Raw genomic sequence first — 14,688 nt, 5'->3', positions numbered from 1 at the left:
AAGCTCTGGGGTGACCAAACTGGGGCCTGAAGGAGCTACAGGAAACGTGGAGAGAGATCCTTTAGAAGTGATGGAGTGACAAGGGGGATGGCATCCCAGTGCCAGAGGGCAGGGCTGGATGGGATATTGGGAATGAGGAATTGTTCCCTGGCAGGGTGGGGAGAGGCTGGAATGGAATTCCCAGAGCAGCTGTGGCTGTCCCTGGATCCCTGGCAGTGCCCAAGGCCAGGTTGGATGGGGCTGGGAGCCACCTGGGACAGTGGAAGGTGTCCCTGCCCATGCCAGGGGTGGGATGAGATGGAACCCCTCCAATATGTCCCTTCCAACCCAAATCCTCCTGGAATTTATGACCACTGTGGCCTTTCTGCTCTGTTATAAAGCAGGAGCTGAAAAAGCCGCATCTTCCCTTCCATGCTGCATTTTGCATCCCATTTTCCCCTTGCAGCAGGCTCTTTTCCTGGCACTGCTCTTGGGACTGATTGTACAGTTAGCCCTTTCTTCATGTGTGCATAAATTTGACTTCTTTTCAAGGAAGCAGCTCCTGTAATCGCCTTGCCAGAACAGATTAGGAGAGGGAGTGTGCAGATCACAACACTCCTCTGCTGCCTTTGACGAGGAGGATTTCATCAGCCTGCTTGAAGTGCTGCTTGCAGCCTCAGGGGTGGCCAGAGAGCAGGAGGAAGTTCATTTTTCCCTTTATTTTCTCCTCTTCAGATGTACTTACGCTGTTCATGTGTTTTTGCCTCCTAATTTATGACAACTGGGGGGTTTGGGGTGTTGGACCTGAGGAGGAGGGAATTGTGGTCAGCGCAAAGAGCACAAGGTTTGCTCTGCCCATCACTGCAGGCTTTCATCTGTCTGGCTTTTAGTGCTGATGAGTTTTTTCTATCCCAGAGAATTCCTTAACTGTAATTGCTTCATAAGCACGGGCACTTGGTGATTAGAAATTACTTTTCATTCCTGATTAAATAGCAAGGCACGGTCTTTAACAAAAACAGGACATTTAAAATTCCAGTGTTCTCATTTCAGGGACATTGATTTTCACAGGCAGAAAAGCTTTCCTCAAATTCCCACCTAAAGAACAAACATTAATGCACCTATAGGTTAATTACAGGTTTGTTTAAGGCTTTCTTTTCCTAGTAACCTGAGATGAAATCACACAGCAATCTTTAAGATTGGGTTTATGTCTATTAGAAGTGTGCTAATGATGTGTAGAGTTTAAAATAGTTAAAGCTCAGGTTAGAAACTTCTAAGTGGTTTTTTTTGTTGTTGTTTTTCTTTTGTTAATGTAAAGGCTTTGTGGAGCCCAGTTTGATTGTTGTGGGGCAGAGCTGGTCACTTGAGGTTGCTGCTGCTGAGCTTCCAGCTGGCAGTGCTGGGATATCTGTCCAGAAAAATGGAATTGAAGCTCCTGCAGGGAGTAATTCTGCCTGGCTCTTCTTTGTCCTGCCTTTACAGACTTCTCTGAGCTGGTCGGGGGGAGAATTTGATAACCATCCCTTGCTCAGCTCAGTTTTTGGTTGTGCCGGTGTTCTTTGATGTTGGCTCTGTGGCACAGGACAGCCCTCAGTTCTCAGCCACCCACCAGCCCACGGTGGAGATCACCAAACACAAAATTCCATCAGGAATTCAGGCTCCTGTGCAGATCCAGCTGAAGAATGTCTCCTGTGCTGTGCTGTCAAGGCGCAGCGTTCAGCTGGGAATGCTGTGACTGGGATGGGCTTAGTTGGGATTTCTGTGTTTGCTGTGTTCCTGGGCTTTGCGCAGTGCCAGCAGCATCACAGGTACTGCTACCTTGGATTTAAGCAGTCTGCCCCATTTTGCTGTGCCATAATCACCACTCTGACCACTAAAAACCCGTTTATTTGCAATTGTTGTTAAGCGGATAAAGATTAAACCAGTGTGGTTTAATCACAGAACTGAGGAAGGTTTGAGCACTGGCAGCTCTTGAATCCTTGTCTGACCTCATGTGGAAGTCCCAGTCCCTCAGGACATCATTCCAGTACAGGAAAATGGCAGAGATGTGTCCCAAAGCAACGTTTTGGGACAGGTTAAGCCTCTTAAACCTTGTTTAACCCCCCTCAGCCCCAACCCCCTTTGCTGTTCCTGGCAGCTTTTCTCTCTGCCAGGCTTTTTCCTGGCATGACAGCCGAGCAGGATTTATGGCTGTGCCTTATCCAAACAACCTGTAAAAGTGTTGTAGAGTGTTTAAAAAATAATAGTTGTTATAATTCAAGTGAAGAACAAACAAACACTTGCATTCTCCTCTGTGTGCACAGACTCAGAATAGAGGGGGGAAGAGATATTAGAGTGGGAGAAATTTCTTTTTCTCTCTGAAAGGGGCTGTTTAAATGAAATATTCTGTTTTAATAACACAGAGATGTTAAGGCTCCACAGACTGCACACAATTTACTTGACCTTTATAAATAGAACAGCCTTGTCTCTCTATTGGAAAACAACAAAAAAAACCCTCCTGAAAGCGGCATGCAGATTTATTAACCAGCACAGAGAGGAATTGTTAGATTTTATTCCTTGAGCAGGAAGGCAAATTGTCCAAGCAGGATTTGGAGAGAATAGCTTCACATGCAGCAGCTTTTTGGGATGGCTGCCAGAAAAAAATGAAAAGCAGATCCATGCAACTGGCAGGTGGAAAATGTTGTGTTCCTGAGGGCTCCTGCAAGAGTTACAGTTTGGGAAGAAAGAAATGCTGGGATGGCTGAGCACCTTGTGAAATTGGCATCAAACTGTGCCAGGGGAGGTTTAGATTGGATAAAGGAAAAACTTCTCCATGGAAATGGTGGTCAGGCATTGGAAGGGGCTGCCTGGGGGGGTGGTGGAGTCTTTATCCCTGGAGGTGTCCAAGGGAGATGTGGATGTGACACTTGGGGATTATTCAAGACCTGGTAGTTTTATTCTTGGAATAGATGGGGAAAATCATGGAATTCCTATGGTTGGAAGGGATCTGAAAGCTCATCCAGTGTCATCCCAGCCATGGGCAGGGAACCTCCCACTGTCCCAGGCTGCTCCAGCCTGGCCTTGGGCACTGCCAGGGATCCAGGGGCAGCCACAGCTGTGCCAGGGCCTGCCCACCCTGCCAGGGAACAATCCCTAATTCCCAATATCCCATCCAGCCCTGCCCTGTGTCAGTCTGAACCCATTCCCTGTGTCCTGGCATTACAAAGGGTCCAAGCAAGCAGAATGTCCCAGTTCCCTTAGCTGGAAGAAGTGGATTCCTCTTCTTAGTGTTCCATAATGGAGAATCCCAGGAGTTCTCATTCCTGGAAACTGTCTCTCCAGGAATGAGCACTCATTAAATACTTTTAAATTTAAAAGTTAAAATACTTCTCCAAGATCTGCCCGTGCAACACAGCTGCCTGAAGGGCTTTGTTAGGTGAGCAGAGGTGTTTCATTTCAGATAAGGTGGAGCTTTGTGGGTGAAATAGGGTAAATAAACTGAATTCCATTGAAAACGAAAGACTTTTCAAAGCTGCTGCAAAAGGAGATGTGGAAGTGCAGGCTCCAGGATGAACAATGACCCACCCAGGGTTTGGCTGCTTTTCTTTGGGGTTTGAGTTTTCCATTCAGGTCTGGCTGCTGTTGCTCTTTGGGAGAACAGGCTGCATTTAGATTTAAAAAAAGAATGCTCAAAGTTGTTGTATTTTCTGGGACCCCCAACAAAGGGAGGAAATGATGAATCTGACTCCATGTTCTTAGAAGGCTAATTTATTATTTTATGATCTACATTATATTAAAGAATACTATACTAAAGAATGGAGAAAGGATAGAGACAGAAGGCTAAAAGATAATAATGAAAAACTTGTGACTCCTTCCACTCTCAGCATAACTTGGCACTGATTGCTCAATGAGTGAAAACAATGCACATGAAACCAATGAAACAATCAACTGTGGGGAAACAATGTCCAAACCCCATTCCAAAGCACCAAACACAGGAGAAGCAAATCAGATCATTACTGTTTTCATTTTTCTCTGAGGCTTCTCAGCTTCCAAGGAGATAAGTCCTGGGCAAAGAGATTTTTCCAGAAAATACGACAGTGACACAAAATTGTGCTGTTTTCTCATTGACTTGAAAGGCTGGATTTTTTTTTTCTTTTTTTCCTTAAACTCACTAAAGGAAGGTGTGTTTTCCAAGAATTCCAGTGCCAGTTAATTTCACTGTTCAGTGTTTAAGACAGGCTTGGGCTGATCTTTCCAATCACCTGAATATATGGGATATGAGCATTTATGCAAACAGCTCATGCCTGATTTTGACTTTAAAATAACAGTTATCTTTAAAATGCACTTAAATTTTAAATGACACTTTTTTGGGCGTGTTGGGATTAAACTGGATTTGAATTATTTCAGCTCCCTCCAGTAGTTCCTGTTTCCTCCATGGAAATAACTCTGCTCCTTGGCAGGCACGTTTTCTCCATCTCTTTTTAGTTCTTTCTGTGTATTCCTTTATGTAAATATTTCCTCAACACAGCCTGTGGGGCATGGAACAGACTCAGAACACGAAGAAGAGTTGTAGCAGTGCTTTTCTGAAAGTGAGCAAGGTTTCTTTCCTAGTCCTGTGAAATATTTGGGACAGAGGAAAGGAGCTTTTCCCCTAGAAACCCACATGTGCTGCATTGGAAGAAAAACCATTTCTGTCTCCTTGTGATGCATCGATGTCCTGGTCTGCTTTATTTGTGGGATTTTTTTTTTTCTTTATTGTCATGGAATCACAGAATGGTTTGGGTGGGAAGGGAGCTTAAAGCCCATCCAGTGCCATTTTGGCTGATATTTGCTCAGCTGCCCCATGAGAGCAGTGAAATAGCAAGGGGCAGGGACCTGCAGGAGGAGCAGGAGGGGAGAAAGCTTTTGGGAGGACGGTGGAGGGAAAGGAAAGAGAAATCCATGGTGCTCTGCACTAGGAATGTCAAATGAGGCACTTGGATTAAAAAGGAACACAACCCAGGGTTGCTGCAATGGGAGCAAGCATTTTGGAGATGGGAGATGGTGTGGGAAGGTGATGAGACACGAGGGAGGTGGAAGAGGGGAGAGTTTAGTGCAGGATAGTAGTGCAAGGGGAGGAAAGCAGTGCCAGCAGTACATTATGGGAGCAAACTTCATTTTCTGCTCATGTGATGCAGATAAAGATAACTTAATTCTCTGCCCTCCTCTGGCTTATTTGTTCTGTCAGAGTTCTCAGCCTCGAGATGAGGTTGGTTCTTCTCTTTGGTGCTCTGTTTGGAGATTTCCTGTGAACTAAAGGTTTTCTGTTGAGGACCTGGGCAGCAGCATGGCAGCACATTTGAACTGTAAATTTTGGGGCTTTGCTGGCTTGCTGAGGGAGGGAGCAGAGCTGTGTGCCTTAATGCCTGTTCTGTGTGTCCTCAGAAACAAGTGCTGCTCCTGTTTCCCCTTGGAATGGCTCTGTTTGTAAAGGGGACAGCCTTCCCTTGGGAATGCCTCAGTGAATCCCACACTGGCATTCTGGTTCTCCAGGCTGTAACACCAGGAGGTCACAGTGGCTCCTAAAGACCAGAGGGAGTCACCTCCAAAACGTACTCAGGGTCTGGAATGTGAACGCTGTGAGGGAGCTGTCAAGGGGCTCAGCCTGGAGCAAAGGAGGCTCAGGGGGCCCTTGTGGCTCTGCACAACTCCCTGCCAGGAGGGGACAGCCAGGGGGGGTCGGGCTGTGCTGCCAGGGAACAGGGACAGGACAAGGGGAAAGGGCCTCAGGCTGGGCCAGGGGAGGCTCAGCTGGGACAGCAGCAGCAATTCCTGCATGCAAAGGGTGCTCAGGCCTTGGCAGGGGCTGCCCAGGGAGCTTTGCAGTGCCCAGCCCTGCAGGTGTCCCAGGAAGGGCTGGAGGTGGCACTGTAGGGACAGAGTTTGTGGTCATTGGGAGTGGGGCTGGGGCTGAGCCTCATCCCCAATGGGCTGCAGCTGTGCAGGACAGGTGAGTGATATTAAAGATAATGAGCCATTAATGAGCCCAGGGGCACTGACCAATCACCCAGGAGCAGAGGGCACACAGGTGCAGTGCATCAACGTGAGGGGATAAAAGGCTGGGCTGAAGCACAGGAAGGGCAGTTGTTTGAAGCCTTCTGAGGTGTTGGGGTGTTGCTCTGTGTGAGCAGATACCTGAAGCCTTCTGACCTGGTAAGGTGTTGTTCTCTGTGGGTGATGTTTTCTGAAATTGTTTGGTGATATTCTGTGTGTCATGGCTGTCTCAGCTGTGACAGGCACTCAGTGCTCTGAGCTGGGGACAAGGTGAGCATTGGGACTGGACTGGATGATCCTGGAGGGCTTTTCCAGCCTAACTGGTTCTGTGATTTCACAGTCTCCATGTTATTCCTCAGCTTTCCTTGGGCAGCACCTTTTGTATTGCTGCATCCTTCTTTTACCTCTGTATGTCCATTCTGTTAGGATTCCCTGAGGACAAGGGTTGCCGTGAAATGTGAGGTTACTACTTGTTCAGAAATATCTTCCCATTTGCCACAAATAGGACATTTCCCTTCAGTATCCTTCCAGCTGAAATTCCTGGAAACATTCAGTGCCTCTGGAGGAGAGTTACTTTGATCAAAGAAAAGGGCTGTTTCCTAAAGTCCTTCAAATTCAAAGCTCTTCATCTCTCCCTCGCCTTCCATCAGAATTTGGTGCCTGCTTTCTCCTAGCACATTTGTCACTCTTATCCTTCAAAACATTTCCTTTAAGTTCTCTCAGGCTTGTGCTTACATGTGGCTGGATGATTGCAGCTATCCCTGGAGTTTGTCCCATATGGTTTAAAGGAATTAGGGAAATTTCTCTGAATCCCCAACCCACCCCCTGCTGATTGTTCTTCACAATACAAGATTTTATGAGGATTCAAAAGCCATGGGACTGGAGCTTTCCATGCTTGGAGTTGGGTTTTTTGTGTTGTGGGGTTTTTTTGATGAGAGGGTTTTTCTGGAGGTGTTTGCCTTGTGCTGCTCTCATTCCTGCAATGCTGAGCATCCCTTCTGTGGCTGTGGGACTGTCCTCCATAAGGACAGTGCTTCAGAGTTTGGGTTTTTTTTTTTGGTTATAGCCAAAGGCAACATCACAACCATGGTATTCTGAGTGGAATTCCTAAATTAGGAGGAGCAAGAGCATTTGAGAGCAAAAGCCCTGTGTTGTTTTGGTATCACAGAGTTATTAAGGTTGGGTAACATCTCCAGGGTCATGGAATCCACCCTGTCCCTGATCCCCACCTTGTCCCCTGATGCCTTGAGAAGGCTGGCCTAGAACAGAGTTAAAGAATAAAGCAAGGATTTATTAAAAGGATCTCCTCCATGGATCCACCTTGGGCAGCACAAGAGCCCAGCCAGGGCTGCACCCAAGGTGAACCAAAATGGGCACAAAATGGATGAGTGGTCACCAAATCTCCCACTTTGATCTGTTCTGCTCCATTTGCATGTTGGAGTTCATTGTCCAATTCCAGCTTTAGGTTATGGAGTCCCATCCTGCTTGTTTTTCTCTCTCCAGCCCACATTGTTTGTGCTCTTGGGCCTGAGATTTGGATCATTTGTCCTTGGTCCCCAGCTGGAGCAGGAATTGTTTTGTCTCCCTGCTCTGTGCAGAGAGCTCAGCATCCCTTAGTGTGAAGCCCAGACCTACACACTAAAGCAGCACAGAACCTAAAAAATATGAAAGCCAAAACCTGAGGCATCACCCCAGCCCAGAGCACTGAGTGCCACCTCCAGCCCTTCCTGGGACACCTGCAGGGCTGGGCACTGCAAAGCTCCCTGGGCAGCCCCTGCCAAGGCCTGAGCACCCTTTGCATGCAGGAATTGCTGCTGCTGTCCCAGCTGAGCCTCCCCTGGCCCAGCCTGAGGCCCTTTCCCCTTGTCCTGTCCCTGCTGTTCCCTGCATTCCTGTCAGAGTTGTGCAGAGCAGTTGTTGGCATATTCTTAAAAACTCAGCAGCATTGTCACAGTCAATGCTCATGCAGTAGAAATAGCAATGAGAAAATAATATTTTGAGTGTGCCAGCCTCTCCCCCACCTGCCTCTGAGCAGAAGGAAGGCAGCAGCAGCTCTGCCCTGCTCCCAGCCCCATCCCCCTGCTTTTCCACAGACACCTCCTGAGCTTCCTTCCTGCTGCTGCTCTTTCTCCAGTTAAACGCTATCAGCTTGTGTGGTTGCTCAGAGTTCATCGTGCCGGCCACAAGGTGCTTGTCCAGCTCTAATCTGGTTTATTGGCAGGCTAGACAGAGGCTGCAGGATGTGCTCCCATGGCTGTAGCCTGGAGTGACCCTTCTGGGAGGAGGCACTTCTGTCCCCACCGGCTGCTCCTTGGTGCTTGTCAGTGGGGAGTTATTTGGGTAATGCCACGCATCTTGCAAATATTTATGTCCCAAAGCCTGCCTGCAAATGTCAGGCCTCCTGCTGACTCGTGGAGTAAGAAGAAATAGTTTTCCTTAAAATCCTCAGAGATATTTATTGGAAGACTGAGGCTCCAAGCACTGTCTGCATTCCACTGCCACACGCCTATGGCATTTCATCCAGGGACTTCTCCAGGCTGGAGAGAGCTGATGGAACTTCCCTGGTGACACTCCCATCCATCACAAGCTCTGGGTGAATCACAGTGAGGGATGTGCAATCTCTGTCGCTGCTCTCCCCTCCCCATCCATCACAATTCCTGTGGATCCCCCTCCTGAACTTTCACTGGAGCAGCTCTGTATTTCCCTGGCTGTGACAGCATTCCCTGTGGATGTGTTTGTCAGGGAGGAGCAAAGTGTTTCTGCAGAGCACATCCATCTCTCCTGGCCCACGGTGCACCTGGAGGAGCTCCTGACGTGTTCTCAGCCTCTAATCCAGGAGAGCAGAGTGAGCTGTCTCTGCTCAGAGCATCTCTAATTGGATTTCTGCATCTATGTAAATTAGGTTATCATCCCCTTGGCAGATTTCCTGCCCACTGCACCAGGGTGCAGCCATCTCTGTGGTGGCCATCAGTAACTCCCTTCTCCAGGGAATCTGGGTGCAGCTCACTGCCCACTCCTTCATTTATCCCCAGGGAGCCACACAGACCTCCAAAGGCACTGACAAACTTGGGGCAACTCTTGGAGCTGCCATTTAGCTCCATTCCTCATCCCTGCCTCCAGTCGGGGGAGCTGCCAGGACTGGAAGCCCACATGGATAATGGTTTGATGGATGGAGGAACTCCTGCCTTTCAACTCCATGGTTCTTTCCAAGATCACTGTGACCTTCAGGATGTGTTGTCTGGGTCTCTGTGACTCTGTCTGAGCTCCTTCTGGAGGAGTTTGGGTTGTTTCTGGGTTCCTGGCTGTGTAGACATATGGGGACATGTGTTTTCTCTGCTATTTTTGTAGGTGCAAGAAGGCTCCAGCACAGCTGTGCTGGATGTGAGCGCTGAAACTGTGAAATGCACGGGGTAACAACCCCCAGAAGTCTGCCTTAGAGACACCCATCCCCCTTCACCATGGCTTTGCCACGTGTTCTGGAGCAATTTCTGCATGCAAAGGGTGCTCAGGCCTTGGCAGGGGCTGCCCAGGGAGCTTTGCAGTGCCCAGCCCTGCAGGTGTCCCAGGAAGGGCTGGAGGTGGCACTCAGTGCTCTGGGCTGGGCACAAGGTGGGCACTGGGCACAGCTGGGACTCCGTGGCTTTAGAGCTCTCTTCCATCCCAATTTTTTTCTCTGATTTTTGCGTTTTCACCTCTCATTAGCTGCCCAAAGCTTCTGCTGTTTGCTTCAGGTAATCAAGGAGCTGCTTAATCCTGCTCTGAGGGCTTGGTAGTGGTTTCTCAAAATGCAGCTCATGTGGGAGTTCCTCAGAGCTGTCAGGGAGTGCAGGAGGAGGCAAATTGTGCTGGCAAGAACCAAGAACTTCTCCTCCTGCCTCAGCCTGCCAACATTTCTGGGATCTAAACCTGGGGCTTTGAAGGATGCAAAATAGGAGCCTAAAAAAGGGCGGTAAATGAAGATCTGTGGGGTGAGACATGTTAAAATGCAAGTTAACCAACTCTTGCCTACAGTATTTTTATACCAACAACAATTTTCAGCGTAGGTGAAAGGGGATTTGAATTTTAATTTTTTTTTTGCTGAAATGATTTTTCTTTTTAAATGTCGAATGCCAAAATATGATATAATGAACAGCAGTGTACTGATAAATTTAGAAATCCTAAATGGAGCTGTCTGAGCAACATTCTCTGCAAAGCAACTCGGTTCTGCGACTCTAAGTTGTATTGAAGTGCAAGAAAACCTGGAAATGTGGAAGCTGTTTTCCTGGCTTACAGGTTTAGATCAGGGTAGAGTTGCTTAACCTCTTTTTAATTTGGCATTTTGGTTGAAAATTTGAGTGGACACTTGTGAAGAACCTTCTTCCATCCAGCTCTTTAGGAACATTTTTAAATTGGCATTTTGTTTGAAAATTTGAGTGGACTCTTGTGAAGAACATTCTTCCATCCAGCTCTTCAGGAGCATTTTAAAATTAGCATTTTGGTTAAAAATTTCAGTGGACTCTTATGAAGAACATTCTTCCATCTAGCTCTTCAGGAGCATTTTAAAATTTGGTTGAAAATTTGAGTGGACTCTTGTGAAGAACATTCTTCCTTCCAGCTCTTCAGGAGCAGCCACACTGAAGAGGCTTAAGATCCTGCTCAGAAATTTCCCCTAAAACCTAAAGATGGGCTTTGGGGGCTTTCCTAAAGTGAGTTGTGGGAATGGGAAGCCTTGTAAATAAAATCCACAAGTGTATTTAAAGGCCTTCATGTTACTCGGTCCCAGACTTAAATCCTACTCTTATTCCCAGTTACTGAGAAAAGAATAGCTCTCTGGAGTTATATTTAACATTCCCTTGAAGGAACATCCAGAGTGGGCTTTATCCAGAGCCAAAACAAACAGCTAATGCAGAGTTATCAGCTATTAATGGCTCTGGGGCCTAAACAAGCCCCAGATCTTACCCAAAGGTTGGAGCTTTCCTCTCCTGCTCTGCTCCTCAGAGTGAGTTATGAACAGATCCATTTGCTCCCTTGCAGGTTTTGGGATTTGAAGGCATTATCCAGCATTTCACCCTTCAGGAATTGCCCGGTGCTGGGTTTGTTCCTGCTTTGGGAGCTTTGGCACTCAGGGAGAACCTTCCACCTTGCCTTGGCACCGAGAATTTCACTTTGCTAGCAAAAGCAGCTTTGCTGAAGGGTTTGGGCTTCAGGATGGTGATTGGGGGGTTAAATAATCATCCTGGAAGTTCTCCTTCCTACCTCTGGTTCTTGGATGGGAACCTGGGAGCTGCCACTAATGCATAGCCCTGGCAAGGGTTTTGCTGGGAAGGGAGGAGTGCCAGGAATTGGTCTGGACTGCTGTCTCTTGGTGATGCTCATTTTGGTATCACTGAAGGCTTTGTGGGTCTCAGTAACCTCTGGATGTGTGGCCAGGCCACAGGAGATGAGTTCTGCAGATATTTCAATGTGAGGAGGGCATGGGACTGTTGGAGCTACTCCTGAAATTGCTGGGGGGGTCTGGAGCATATTCCCTGTGGATCCAGGCTGGGAGAGCTGGGAATGCTCAGCCTGGAGAAGGGAAGGGTGTGCTGAGACCTCACAGCTCCTTCCAGGGCCTGAAGGGACACAGGGAGGCTGGAGAGGGACCCTGCATCAATAACTGGAGTGGCAGGACACAGGGAATGGGTTCAGACTGCCAGAAGGGAAATTCAGGTTCCACAGACAGAAGAAACTCTTCCCTGTGAGCCTGGAGAGTCCCCAGCACAGGGAAGCTGTGGCTGCCCCTGGATCCCTGGAAGTGTCCAAGGCCAGGTTGGACACTGGGGCTTGGAGCAGCCTGAGATAGTGGAAGGTGTTTGGGACAGCCCAAAGTGGGTGGAAGGAGGTGATTTTAAGGTCCTTTCCAACCCAAACCACTCTGGGGTTCTATTCCAGAGCAGAGCTGAGTGTTTTAGTCTTGTCTTTGAACTACACAAGGGCTTAAAGCAGAGTTAGAAGCTCTACAAAGGTGAGCTTTGAGCAAAAAGCTTCCCCAGCCCTGCTGGAAACTTTGCTTTTTGTGCCACTTGGAGTGGACACCCCCTTTGGAAAGGGAGATACATCTGGAGACAGCTTTTAAAAAATCTGTCTGACACTTCTTGCTGTGTATTCGTATCCTGCTGGATGGTTTCTGGAAAGCTGGAGCAGGCTCAATCCTTGGCTGTGTTATCCCTTTTTAAGGAAGGTTTTTTTTTTTTTTTCCTTTTTCCATGGCCACATTTTGTAGAGGTAAACATTTTTAAACATTTCACAGTGTGGATTTTAAACAGTTGTTGTAGGGATTGGCTGAGTTCTTTTATCCCCCCTCAGATTCAGGGACAGAGGCTGCACAGATTTTTTCCATAGATCTTATCTCTGAAATCAGCTTAATTCCTTGGGCAGGGATAGGGAAGAGCCCAAAAAACAGTACTTTAGGGCATGAGTTTCTACAAATAATTTGGATTTTTACAGCAGTGGTGACCCAGCCCACAAAGGTGCCACTGGTTGTAGTAGCTTTGAGCTGGGTTTATTCTATGAGTAAGTAAGAAGTTCTCCTCTCCCAGGACCCTGTGTTTTTACTTCTGTAAACTTGAACTCTCTCTGTCTGCTTGGTCAAGTTCCTGTGGGTGTTTCCCTCCTAAATATGGAGATTTAGGTTATTAGTAGTAGTAGTTAATTCCTGATGGGGAAAACTCCAGAAAAAATACTCCTTCCTCCCTTTAGTATTGGCATGTTGAAGAGTTTTGCTCCAAGCTTTGAGATGGAAACAGCTAAATGGTCTTGCTTATTTTTGTCACTCCAAAGTGTGTTTTTTCTTTCCCTTTTTTGCAATCATCTTTCAGCCTGTCCAACCAGGATGTTGCTTTCAATTTTCCTTACTGATCGTTTCAAATGGTTTCGCCTCAAAGCTGTGGTGGTGGGCAGCCTAAAATTCAGAATTGTGTCAGTAATCTTTAAATTGGACTCCTAATTTGTTCTATTTTTCCTGACCCACCTCTGTTTAATGTGCTGCCAGCAGAAGATTCCCTGGGCGTGGTTCCTGGGTAGCTGTGGCTTTTCCACATTGAGATGAGCCCTTTTGGGATGAAGAACAACTTTGTGTTCCAGTATTTACTGTGCACGCCAGAAGGTACAAACCCAACGTGGGGAATGTGTCACTCTGAGGGAAGAGCCTGGGATGAGCATTCCTTGGAAAATGGGAATTCCTGTCAGGATAACAACAGCCTGTGCTGCAGGGTTTGGTTATTTTACTGCAGGCATTGCAAAGCATCCCAGAAAGGATTGGGATGGAAGGGACCTTAAAGCCCATTCAGTGCCACCCCTGCCATGGCAGGGACACCTTCCACTGTCCCAGGTGGCTCTAAAAACCTGGCCCTGGGCACTGCACAAGCAGGTTTTTAATGCATGAAGTGTATTTGTAGGCAACTTGTTAAGCTTCTTTTTGCATGACTTCTGCAAATTCGAATGCAATTAGCTTCTTCCTCCTGTTGCCTTATTAATTACTGTGATGGACCTAAAGTGATTTGGGACAGGATGTATCACAGAGGATTGTGCCCTCTTTTTAAACTCTTCATCAAGTCTCCAGCACATTTGGTCATTAATCTTGCAGGAAAACAGGGATGGCTTGGTGCCAGGCTTGCTCTGGAGAGGAAAGATGGCAATAACTGCTTTCTACTCTGAGTGACCCTCTGAAGGCAGAGACATCCACTCCAGTGCTGAGTAAATATTCATGGAAATCCTCCTCCTTCAGACAAACTCATTTAGAAGCAGTCCTGCTGCCTTAAAAATGTTGTAGGTTATTTTGTTTGTGCCTTGTTCCTATTAGAAACCTGAACCAGAAAGCACAGAAGAAATAAGAGCTAATGGAACAGCTGTATCTTGTTTAAAGCACTTCCTTGCCATGGCAGGAGTGTGATTTTTAACCATTTAAAATACTTTTTATTCTGTGTTACTGGGTAGATTCCTGTGTTCACACATGTGGGATAGCTGCTGCTTTGAAATAATGGTGATGATTAAGGAATGGCGTGGTTTGGAGAAGCATTTGTTATTAGAATAATTTATTATAAATTTTTATTTGAATAATTGGGAACTAGGAGTTAATTCATGTGTTTGTGGGCTGGTGACAAGGTGGGGATTGGGCACAGGCTGGACTTGATGGTCTTGGGAGAGCTTTTCCCACCTGGGATTGGACATATGAATAAACACAATAGAAAAAAATCCTGTTTATTTGAAATGGCTTCTGTGAATTACAGGGAAAGAAAAGAATAATAATAATAAAATAATGTGGAAGTTGCTGAAAGCCTGGCATGTGTGAGTGTGTGGGACTGGCAAGCCACAGCAGTGCATGAATAATTTTTCTGAATTATTAAGAGTGATGAAGATTGTCTCACAGGGAACAATGGAGGAGCTCTGCTTTGTAGCTCTGACGTTGTATTTTTAGGACCAACTCATTTTCAAATGTGTCAAACTCTGCTTTTTTCCTACTCTATTCTAAGAGATGGATGGAATATTTCCTGCTGGAAAGGTTGGGAGCTCCCAGACTATGGAGGGTGGTTTAGTCTATGGTGGGAAGGGTGGAAGGAGATGATTTTTAAGGTTTTTTTTCCAACCCAAAACAGTCTGGGGTTTTATGAAACACTATAATAAATAAGCAGCTGCCTTGCGAGGTGGTTTTGCCCTGTTTAAGGGCAGCTAGAGGTGCTTTTC

The 14,688-nt window shown here is 46.8% G+C and overlaps 1 protein-coding gene across 8 annotated transcripts in view; it reads left to right on the top strand.

Annotated features, from left to right (window-relative positions):
- Positions 1-14,688, top strand: part of PRKG1 (protein kinase cGMP-dependent 1) — a 372,326-nt gene that overhangs the window by 45,038 nt on the left and 312,600 nt on the right. Inside the window, exon 1 of one of the 8 annotated variants that reach the window (XM_064716162.1) lies at positions 6,031-6,147. The exons of 5 other annotated variants lie outside the window; for them this stretch is intronic. The gene's annotated coding sequence lies outside the window, so the exon portion shown is untranslated. Of the gene's footprint in view, positions 1-6,030; positions 6,148-13,091; positions 13,112-14,688 lie in introns of those variants that run through there. 2 more of the 8 variants (XM_064716169.1, XM_064716164.1) reach the window with 2 other exon arrangements.

This window comes from Zonotrichia leucophrys, chromosome 6 (assembly GCF_028769735.1).
Source record: "Zonotrichia leucophrys gambelii isolate GWCS_2022_RI chromosome 6, RI_Zleu_2.0, whole genome shotgun sequence".
NCBI classification, from domain to species: Eukaryota; Metazoa; Chordata; class Aves; order Passeriformes; family Passerellidae; genus Zonotrichia; species Zonotrichia leucophrys.
Note: the sequence above shows the minus strand (reverse complement) of the source record. Positions and strands in the feature narration are given on the sequence as shown.